The sequence below is a fragment of the Medicago sativa genome, chromosome 2 (genome assembly GCF_051527215.1).
Source record: "Medicago sativa cultivar Bolivia chromosome 2, Bolivia_mono, whole genome shotgun sequence".
Lineage (NCBI taxonomy): Eukaryota > Viridiplantae > Streptophyta > Magnoliopsida > Fabales > Fabaceae > Medicago > Medicago sativa.
In genome coordinates, this window is record NC_140750.1 from 24,471,833 (window position 1) to 24,482,576 (window position 10,744).

The following is a 10,744-nucleotide window of genomic DNA, read 5'->3' on the forward strand; positions in this document are numbered from 1 at the left end:
ATCTGTTCTTAATTGGTGAAGGGGAAAGGTTAGAAGAAGGGTTGGAGTAATGAATGGATCTGGAGGCGGAGAAAGAAAAATAGTGAAATGGGGAAGGAAAAGTAGTGAGAGGTGGAGAAAAAGATGGAAATAGAAGAAGGGTTGGAGTCTAATGAAGCTGGAGAAATAGAATAAGGAGGACGTGAAGGAGTATTAAAAATAACAACTCAATTGATCCATTTTTTTAAAAAAAAAAAACTCAAAAATTTTCTTAAAAAAAACTGTTATAATCTGAAATTATTTTTAAATAAATTTATGAACCAATAAAAATCCAATTATGATTTTAGATAACTTCAAATAATTATTTTAAGTAAGAATGAAATATTTAGTTTTAATTAAAAGGATAATTTAGTCATTACACATTCAAAATCAATTTTGATTCAAGATATCCAAACAACTTCAACTCATAAGAATCACTTCTATTAAAGTGTATCCAAACATAATTAATTCACATTCTACTCACTTTTAACCAAAATCAATTCTCTCAAACTCAATTTTATCAAAATCAATTCTCTCCACCGCCGAACCAAACACACATAATCTTTGAGTGGTGCATATTCGAATGTTATTTTTTATTGATGATAATATAAATCCATTCATTGCTTAAGACATTTATTTTTACTAATGGAAAAATTTAAAAACTTGAGGGATAATAATGCTAGAGAAATACCGCAGGTTAAGAGTTGAAGGAATCATAGTTACATAACAATATATTTATTTCGATGATCATGACATATACTTATTTCTTATTTCAAAATAGGTAATGTACTCGATCAAATACATCTATGATCCCATGAGATGGAGTTAACATGCATAGACGCATTGACACGAAGCAAGAGGTGGGAGAAGAGATCTACAATATCCTACACCTTGATTGTATTTACTAGCACATTTGTCATTGCAACAAGAATCACCACACTCCTTAGAGCAAGGACCAGGAGAAGCATTACAATCCCTTTTTGGTGCTTTTTTACCTGGCTTCCCTCCACATTCGAAATTACAAATGCATCTTTCATTGGTACAAACCCCAATTCCACCACTCCACTGGTCTTTACAAGAAGAATCACATGCTGGTGTGTCAAGACAACCATTAATAAACAGTGAGCATTTTTCTCCTTTCACTTTCATTTGCCCTGTAATTCTCCAAATAATTAAATTATCATAAGATACAAAATCAATTTAATAATTAAGGACTAACGTTAAAAATTTATAGATACTTCTTTAATTTGACTAATATTTAAAATTGTTGTGAAGCTTAACGTGACAATGCTAAACAAGAGACTTACCCACTACAAAAAGAACCAGCATCAAGGAGAGAAGATAACTTGACATTTGGCTCACCATTTTAGATATAATACTAGAAATTTACTTTGCCTTGTATTTTCTTTTTCTTTCTGCGGAATGGATCTTAAGTGTGGTTTTGACATGATATTTATAGATCAATAAAAAGTTTCGTCCATTGTATCAAGGCAAGATATATTGATATATTGTATATAAACTTTGTTTAAAAACAATATTGTTTAGAATAGAAAATATATTTTCTCAAAATAAAAAAAGGAATATAAATTATAAATTATTATTTATAATTCATACGTTCTAGAGATTTAGTCAAGTCTTCTCTCAAATAAAAACAGATAATCAAGGCAAGATATATTGATATATTGTATATAAACTTTGTTTAAAAACAATATTGTTTAGAATAGATAATATATTTTCTCAAAAGAAAAAAAGGAATATAAATTATAAATTATTATTTATAATTCATACGTTCTAGAGATTTAGTCAAGTCTTCTCTCAAATAAAAAAAGATAATCAAGGCAAGATATATTGATATATTGTATATAAACTTTGTTTAAAAACAATATTGTTTAGAATAGATAATATATTTTCTCAAAAGAAAAAAAGGAATATAAATTATAAATTATTATTTATAATTCATACGTTCTAGAGATTTAGTCAAGTCTTCTCTCAAATAAAAAAAGATAATCAAGGCAAGATATATTGATATATTGTATATAAACTTTGTTTAAAAACAATATTGTTTAGAATAGAAAATATATTTTCTCAAAAGAAAAAAAGGAATATAAATTATAAATTATTATTTATAATTCATACATTCTAGAGATTTAGTCAAGTCTTCTCTCAAATAAAAAAAGATAATCAAGGCAAGATATATTGATATATTGTATATAAAACTGTTTAAAAACAATATTGTTTAGAATAGAAAATATATTTTCTCAAAAGAAAAAAAGGAATATAAATTATAAATTATTATTTATTATTCATATGTTCTAGAGATTTAGTCAAGTCTTCTCTCAAATAAAAAAAATATAATCAAGGCAAGATATATTGATATATTGTATATAAAATTGTTTCAAAACAATATTGTTTAGAATAGAAAATATATTTTCTCAAAAGAAAAAAAGGAATATAAATTATAATTTTTTTTTTTTTTGATAAGCAAGGAGCGAGGACAGGCATCCGGAGACATCGTCGACATCCCAACTAGGTTGGCACCCCGAGACACCGCCATCCTCTGCCGCCTAACTCAAAGAAATTTTATTAAAAAATTGGAAAAATAAAACAATATTGATACGTTCTAGAGGATTTAGTCAAGTCTTCTCTCAAATAAAAAAAGATAATCAAGGCAAGATATATTGATATATTGTATATAAAACTGTTTAAAAACAATATTGTTTAGAATAGAAAATATATTTTCTCAAAAGAAAAAAGGGAATATAAATTATAAATTATTATTTATTATTCATATGTTCTAGAGATTTAGTCAAGTCTTCTCTCAAATAAAAAAAGATAATCAAGGCAAGATATATTGATATATTGTATATAAAATTGTTTAAAAACAATATTGTTTAGAATAGAAAATATATTTTCTCAAAAGAAAAAAAAGGAATATAAATTATAAATTATTATTTATAAATAATTCATACATTCTAGAGATTTAGTCAAGTCTTCTCTCAAATAAAAAAAGATAATCAAGGCAAGATATATTGATATATTGTATATAAAACTGTTTAAAAACAATATTGTTTAGAATAGAAAATATATTTTCTCAAAAGAAAAAAAGGAATATAAATTATAAATTATTATTTATTATTCATATGTTCTAGAGATTTAGTCAAGTCTTCTCTCAAATAAAAAAAGATAATCAAGGCAAGATATATTGATATATTGTATATAAAATTGTTTAAAAACAATATTGTTTAGAATAGAGAATATATTTTCTCAAAAGAAAAAAAGTAATATAAATTATAAATTATTATTTATAATTCATACATTCTAGAGATTTAGTCAAGTCTTCTCTCAAATAAAAAAAGATAATCAAGGCAAGATATATTGATATATTGTATATAAACTTTGTTTAAAAACAATATTGTTTAGAATAGAAAATATATTTTCTCAAAAGAAAAAAAGGAATAAAAATTATAAATTATTATTTATAATTCATACGTTCTAGAGATTTAGTCAAGTCTTCTCTCAAATAAAAAAAGATATTTAGTCAAGTCAACTAATAAAATTAAATCATATAGCCTGCATAAAAAAATTGAAATTTAAATCTCTTTGCCTTAATATAGTAGCAGTGTACAAAAATGACGGGTATTAATAGGGGTGTTCATGGGTTGGGTCAACCCAGAAAATCCGGTCAAACCCACTCAAAAAATCCAACAAAATGGATTGGGTTGAGTAATTGGGTGGGTATGGTTTCTAAAAATGGAAAACCCATAAAAATAAGGTACCCTAAAAATAAATGAGTTTCGGGTAAATAAAATTAAACCAGATTCAAATCCAAAAAACTCACTTACCGAATAATGTTAATATTTTTTATCTTTATTTTCATAGGGTAGAAAAAAGTTATATTTCCAAAACATACACATTGTACTCTATATTGAAAATCAAAACATACTAGAGTTACAAATTAATATGTTGCACTTATTGGTTATTTTGATACTAATGCAATTTTATGTCATGCAACTTTAGTTTGTTGCAAGTATTTTATGATGAAGTTTATTATTTAATATTCTTTTTTTTTTATGCATAAAATTTAAACATTTTTTTAAAAAAATTAAAAAGTAGAGTACTACTTTAAAACAAAATTATGAGCACTTGTCATTTAGTCATTTAATATTCAAAAAAATAGAAAAATAAGTTGGGTAACCCATTACTCAATCCAACCCAACCCAAAAATTAGTGGGTTTACTCAAACCCACCCAATAGTATAACAGATGGTGAAGGTGAGAAAAAACACAAGAAGGGGGGGTTGAATTGTGTTTTGGAAAATTCTTCGTTTCTCCTAAAAACTGAACACACTGGTCAGAAGCTAAGTGATACAGCTTCTGAAGTGATAATAAGAATCTGAACGCAGCGGAATAAAACAGAGAGAGAAGAAGAACGACACAAAGCAATTATGCAGGTTCCTTCCACAATCCGGAAGTAGTCCTGTCCCCCTTGCACTTCCAAGGAGAGTTCACTAGAATGTAATATCTGATTACAAATACTCAAACACACAAGCAAGAGACTTCCTTTGCTCAAGCACACTTTGCAAGAGTCTTCCTATGCTCAAGAACACAATCAAGAGACTTCTATGCTCAAGCACAACTGCAAGAGACTTCTAAACAAAATTACACAGAAAATTGTTTAAGGTTGAACACTTGATATACAATCAGGGGTGCTCACAATACAAATCAGATACAGACTCTAAGACTTAAGAATTTCTAAGATATGACTTTAAGACACAGAAATTCTAAGTGAATGCAGAACAATTTCAGCAGAGGTTTGACGCTTGTAAGAATGTTGAGAGTCTTTCGTTCAGCATTACCAATTCTCTAGGTCTTCACTCCTTTATATAGAGGTGTGAAAGAGACGTTGTGAAATTGCCAGCACATCAAAGAGTCGTTGTTGAAGCTTGATCTTTCACCAATGATCTTTTGCCTGATTTGGTTGCTGTCCTATGAAGAACAAATTTGAAATTCATTCCTAATCCAAAGGAACATCTTAGCAGGCAAAGCCGTATTCTGGAGCTGTTTTCTTGTCTTGTAGCGTGGACACAAAACAGAGTAGTGGAGAAGGTGGTTGTACAGTTCGTACAATAGTACAATGTCAACGCTTTCGTCCAAATTGCAAGCACATGCCTTCAAACACCTTTGAAATGACCGTTGCAAAGTTCCACTAATCTTTTGCTGTCCTTTGATGAATTTCGATCCATGAAACAATTCTTGAATCCTTGAATTTCACAGATTCAGTTGATCTTCAACTTCTTGGTGAAATGGCTTCTGATGAGGCAGCTTCTGATGTTGTAGCTTCTGATGATGATGTGGCGCTTCTGGACCTCTAGTCTTCAGGAGCACTAATCTTCAGGAGCACTATTCCGTCAGGAGCGCTTTAGTCTTCAGGAGCACTTTACTCTCTTCAGGAGCAGCTTGACTTCAGGAGCGCTTTCTCTTCAGGAGCACTTTACCTTTAGGAGCGCCTAAGCTTCAATTTTTGTTGATTTCTTTTGCTCTTTATTTGCTCATTCAGAACCAATTAAAGATGTAAAAATTTAACTATGGTCATGTACACTTGAACAAATATTAGCCAGTCCAATTTACAATTTTTAATACCTTGTTATCATCAAAACTCTTTAAGGTTCAATGTTAAACACATTTTGTTCCAACAATCTCCCCCTTTTTGATGATGACAAACAATAGTATTTAAAATTGGTCAATTGTTGTTAATCTAATTAACGAGTTAACTTTGGGTGTCCCGAGGTTTGTAAGCTCAGAGTATGAGGTTTGTAAGCTCTAACTCCCCCTGAGTCTGATAGTCTTTAAGGTGAGGTTTGTAAGCTCCCCCTAAGTTCCATCCAGGTTAATTAAATTCATTTTACGCACAATAATATCAGAGCTTAAAAAAAATGAAAGAATTGACTTATAGATAAGAAGAATGGTTCAATTAAATTTATTTGAAATTTGATACTCCCCCTTTTTGATACACCCCTTTAAAGGTAAAACAAAAAGATAGAAATTTTTCAAGATTTTCAAATATCATTAATGGGGCTCAGAGCCTTTAAATACTATCACATATACTCCCCCTTTTGTCATTAGCAAAAAAACATAAACAAGACGAAGAGATGAGAAAAACGTAAGATAAAAGGTTCAGAGCATAATCCAAATAATTTAAAGCATATTAACCATAAAAAAAATGAACTAAACATATCAAAGTAAACAATATTATCAGAGCAAATACATGATATTCAGAAGCGAGAAGAATTCAGAAGCATATAATATCAGAAGCGAAAAATTGAATCAGAAGCAGAAATAAACATAGAATATCAAAAGCCTAAAGAGACAAAAATAAGCTTAAAATTGTGCAACTAAAGGTTTGGCTTATTTCTCTAAAATCTTCTTCAGAAGCTCTTGAATATTGGCATACTTCTGATCCATCTCTGCTTTGTAGTTGTCTTCTCTGATTCTGGCTTCTTGCATGTCAGCTTCCAATTTTGATAGCTTCATCTTCTGCTCTCGTAGCTCTGTTTCAAGCCTTTCATTTGCTTCCTTCAGCACCTTGTTCTCCTGAACTAGAGCCAGGTTAGGTGCACCATTCTTCAAAAGGATCTCAGAAGGAATTATCAAATTTAAATCCTTAGGCAGGAATTCGTCAGGTTCTCTGCCTCTGATACTTAGTGGGTTCTTCACCCAAGTACCAAGGATTTCTATATCATTTGAACTTTCTTCCATTCCATTTAACCAATCTTCCAGCTTTTTCTTGGCTTGCTCTTGAGCCTCAATACAGGAATCATGCAGTGCTGAAATCAGGTTGATTACCCTTTCCTTGATCCTCCTCCATTGCTTCTGATAGTCTATTGTATAACCCAAGTCATTTCTTCCTACTATCAGTCTGAGAACTTCAGAAGCAATGTCTTCCCACACATCTTTAGTACTTGAGAATTCAGGAAAATGGTGAGAGGTGAAGGTTGTTTAGAGGGTTTTGGAGTGGCTAAGGGTATAATGGTTAGGTTTGGTGGTTGTCCATTTGTAGTTAAGGGTTGGCTGGTTGATGGTTGGTTAGGAGAAGAGTCAATTACCATGTCAGAGGCATGATCAACTTGATCATCCTCAGAATCTGTATCCATCTCACATACACCAGTATAGTGGGTGATCTTGATAACTTGAACTGGTAAAGAAGTGGTAGAAGAAGATGTTGACTCAGGAACATGATGTTCAGGAGCAGCAGTTTCAGGTTCAGGGATAGGTTTAGTAACTGGTTGTTCAGGAACAATATGTTCAGGAACGATCTGCTTTGGAATTGATTGTTTAGGAACATAAGGTTCAAGAACGGTTGGGTGTGGAATAGATTGTTGAGGAGGTGAAGAGGTCTTTTCTGGTGAAGGCTTTTGTGGTTCAGGTTCATGGTGTTGGGGGCTTTCTGAAGTGACTTTTTCAGAAGCAGATGCTTTAGAAGCCATTTCAGAGGCTGTTTGTGAGCTTGTGTTAAAGCTAGATTGGGGTAGTTCACCTAGATAATGGCTTTCTAGGTGATCTAAGAAGGAGGTGTCTTCAGAGGGAATAGAAGATGTGGTACAAGATGTGTGAGAAACTTGAGGTACCTTAGATAACATTGTTGAGTTATCTACTGCTTCTGAAGTAGGCTTTGGACTTTTAGAATCAGAAGTGTCAGCTTTCTTCTTGACTAATTCTTCAGTCTCATCAGCAATCTCCTTTACTTCCTCCATTTTCTTAGCAAAATAGTCTTCATTCAGACTTTAATTAGACTCCTTAAGCTTTGCATCCCTCTTCTTTTGGGTTTTTTTTTCTCTTTCTTTTAGCTAAGAATTGATCAGCTTGCTTTTTAGCCCTTTTCTCCATGTCAGGAGTAACTTCAAATGTGGGAAGAATCTCAGGTTCAGCAGCCTTCTTCTTTTTCTTCTTAGGCTCCATTTCTTCTTGTTTTAGCCTCTCAAGAGCTTCTTGCACCGTCTCCTTCTCAGCTTTTCCCCTTTTTCTCTTAGCATCCTTCTGTTGCTTGGCTTCTTCAACAGTGGCTTCTGATACAGTAACTGCCATGGCCTTCTTTCCTTTGACCTTAGCAGGAGCAACTTCCTCCTGAAGATTTACATCTGTCTCTAAGACATAAGCATCCACTTTCTCAGTTAAGATTTCAGGATTACTTCCTTTAATGATGGAAGGGAAGTCCCTGATAATCTCAGAGCCTTCTGTAGTCATCTCCAACCACTTTTCATCTTGAGGGGCTTTCTTGAACAGATGCATGGAATGCAAGGTCTTGCTACTGATAGTTTTCTCAGCAGTTGAAGCCTTGAAGCATTTATCAGAAGCATCTCTTGTTCTCTTTAGTCTCTCCAGAACTCCTCCTTGGTGGAAGATTTCAGACAGCAATCTTGCATATGGCACTTGCTTCCTTCCTTTATTGATGCTCTCATTTATAGCCCAACAAAGATGATCCATGATGTATCTTGGGAAATTGATCTTCTCAAAAGTAGCCATGAAATAAATTGCCAGCTTTTGTCGATTATTGGGTTGATCAGACCCACCTCCTCTCTGAAAGAAGCAGTCTGTGCAGAACTTCAACAACATTCTGTTGTGAATTTCCATTTCAGACGTTTTGGCTTTTGGATACCCACCCAGAAGCAAGTTACAAAAGCTTTTTAGTAGGATATCCTTGGTCTTCACAATCTCTTGGAATCTTCCTGCAACATCCACTCTGCATGCTTTTGCTATAACCTCCTCAGTGATGGTTACAGGAATACCCATCACTTCAGACCTGATTTCCAAGCTACTAAAACAAGTAGGATTCATCTCCAACTTTGACTTTCCCTTCTTCGATGCAGCTTGCAAGTTTACCTTTGTACCTTCCCCTTCGTAGACTTCAGCCCTAACCCAGAAGTCTTTAACCAAGTTCACATATGACGACCCATTTAATATCTTGAAGTACTCAGACAACTTCTGAGCATCAACCAAAGCCTTCATGTCCACATCATACTTCTTGAGTGAAGTAAAATCTACTGGCGATTCTATTTGAACAATCAGAGATTTTGAAGGGATGGACATAGTTCTTGATTTGCTTATTGGACCAGATCCGGGTACTCTTTGTTGCAAACTCGAAGATGATTCTGGAACACTTGAGCTTGAGGTTGCCATTGATGAAGATTGAAGAAGATTTAGAGAATTTAGGGTTCTAAGGTTTTTGCGCTTACTTCGCAAGAGGTTTGAGAGAAAATGTGTTTGTTGTGAGTGAGTAGTGTGTGAATTGACAATGTGTTAAAAGTAAAACGATTGTAATTCAAAAGAGACAAACAAACATAACATTAATGACAAAATTGGGGGCGCGTGAAAGTACTTTCAAAGCTATTAAATCATCATTGCCCTTTTAAGTTATGCACCAATACAGATAAGCCACGTCAGAAGTACTCAGAGTAACTACCAAGTTAGTGGACCAGGAATTACCAAATAAAGTAACTCCCAACGTTTCCACTAACTCTACTATTCAGGAGCATAAAATCCAGCTTCTGAACTTCAGATGCTGACGTCATCATCAGAAGCGAGTTTTCCTCAGAATCTCAATAAAGAGCTTCTGATGGACCACTGCTTCTGAACTGATTTCAGAACCTAAAATCCTATTCAGGAGCAAGCAAGCTTTAATCAGACACGTAGTGCATGTTCAAATTTTTCTTTATAAAATCAAATCTTTCAACAGTTAAAGGCTTAGTAAATATATCAGCCCATTGATTCTCAGTATCAATGAATTGTATATCTAAAATTCCTTTTTGAACATAGTCTCTGTTCAAATGGTATTTGATTTCAATATGCTTAGCTCTTGAATGCAAAATTGGATTTTTAGACAAACAAATAGATGCAGTATTATCACAATAAATGGGAATACTGTTAGCAATTATCTGATAGTCTTCCAACTGATGTTTCATCCACAGTAGTTGTGTACAACAACTTGCAGCTGAAATGTATTCTGCTTCTGCTGTAGACATAGCAATAGTTGTTTGTCTTTTGCTAGCCCAGGATATAAGATTATCACCCAGAAATTGACAATTGCCACTGGTTAATTTTCTTTCAATCCTATCACCAGCATAGTCAGCATCACAGAATCCAATTAGCTTATAATCTAAGGATTTCCTATAAAGGAGTCCAAGATTAGTTGTTCCTTTCAAATACCTGAAGATTCTCTTGACAGCAGTCATATGAGATTCTCTAGGATCTGATTAGAATCTTGCACACAAGCATACACTGAATAAAATATCTGGCCTAGATGCAGTGAAGTATAATAAAGAACCAATCATACCTCTGTACAGCTTCTGATCTACTTTAGATCCTTCATCTTCTTTGCTTAAGATGCACGTAGGGTGCACTGGAGTGTTCATCACCTTACAATCTTCAAGCTTGAACTTCTTCAGAAGCTCCTTTGTATACTTTGATTGATGAACATACACTCCTTCTTTGCATTGACTAATTTGAATGCCTAGGAAGAACTTCAGCTCTCCCATCATGCTCATTTCAAATTCATCCTGCATCAACTTAGAGAATTCCTTGCAAAGAGATGCATTAGTAGAACCAAATATTATATCATCAACATAAATCTGCACAACAAGAATATCTTTCCCAAGGGTCCTTCTGAAGAGTGTTGTATCAACCTGACCTCTTTTAAAATCATTTTTAATTAAGAAATTACTTAGTCCATAAGA

The 10,744-nt window shown here is 32.9% G+C and overlaps 1 long non-coding RNA gene across 1 annotated transcript; it reads right to left on the bottom strand.

Moving 5' to 3' along the window:
• Positions 1-715: 715 nt before the first annotated feature.
• On the bottom strand, positions 716-1,442 carry LOC146945725 (uncharacterized). Its single transcript, XR_015026468.1, has 2 exons — positions 1,326-1,442; positions 716-1,172 (listed from the first exon to the last, which is right to left on the bottom strand). It is a non-coding gene; the product is annotated as an uncharacterized LOC146945725 (long non-coding RNA).
• Positions 1,443-10,744: the final 9,302 nt, after the last annotated feature.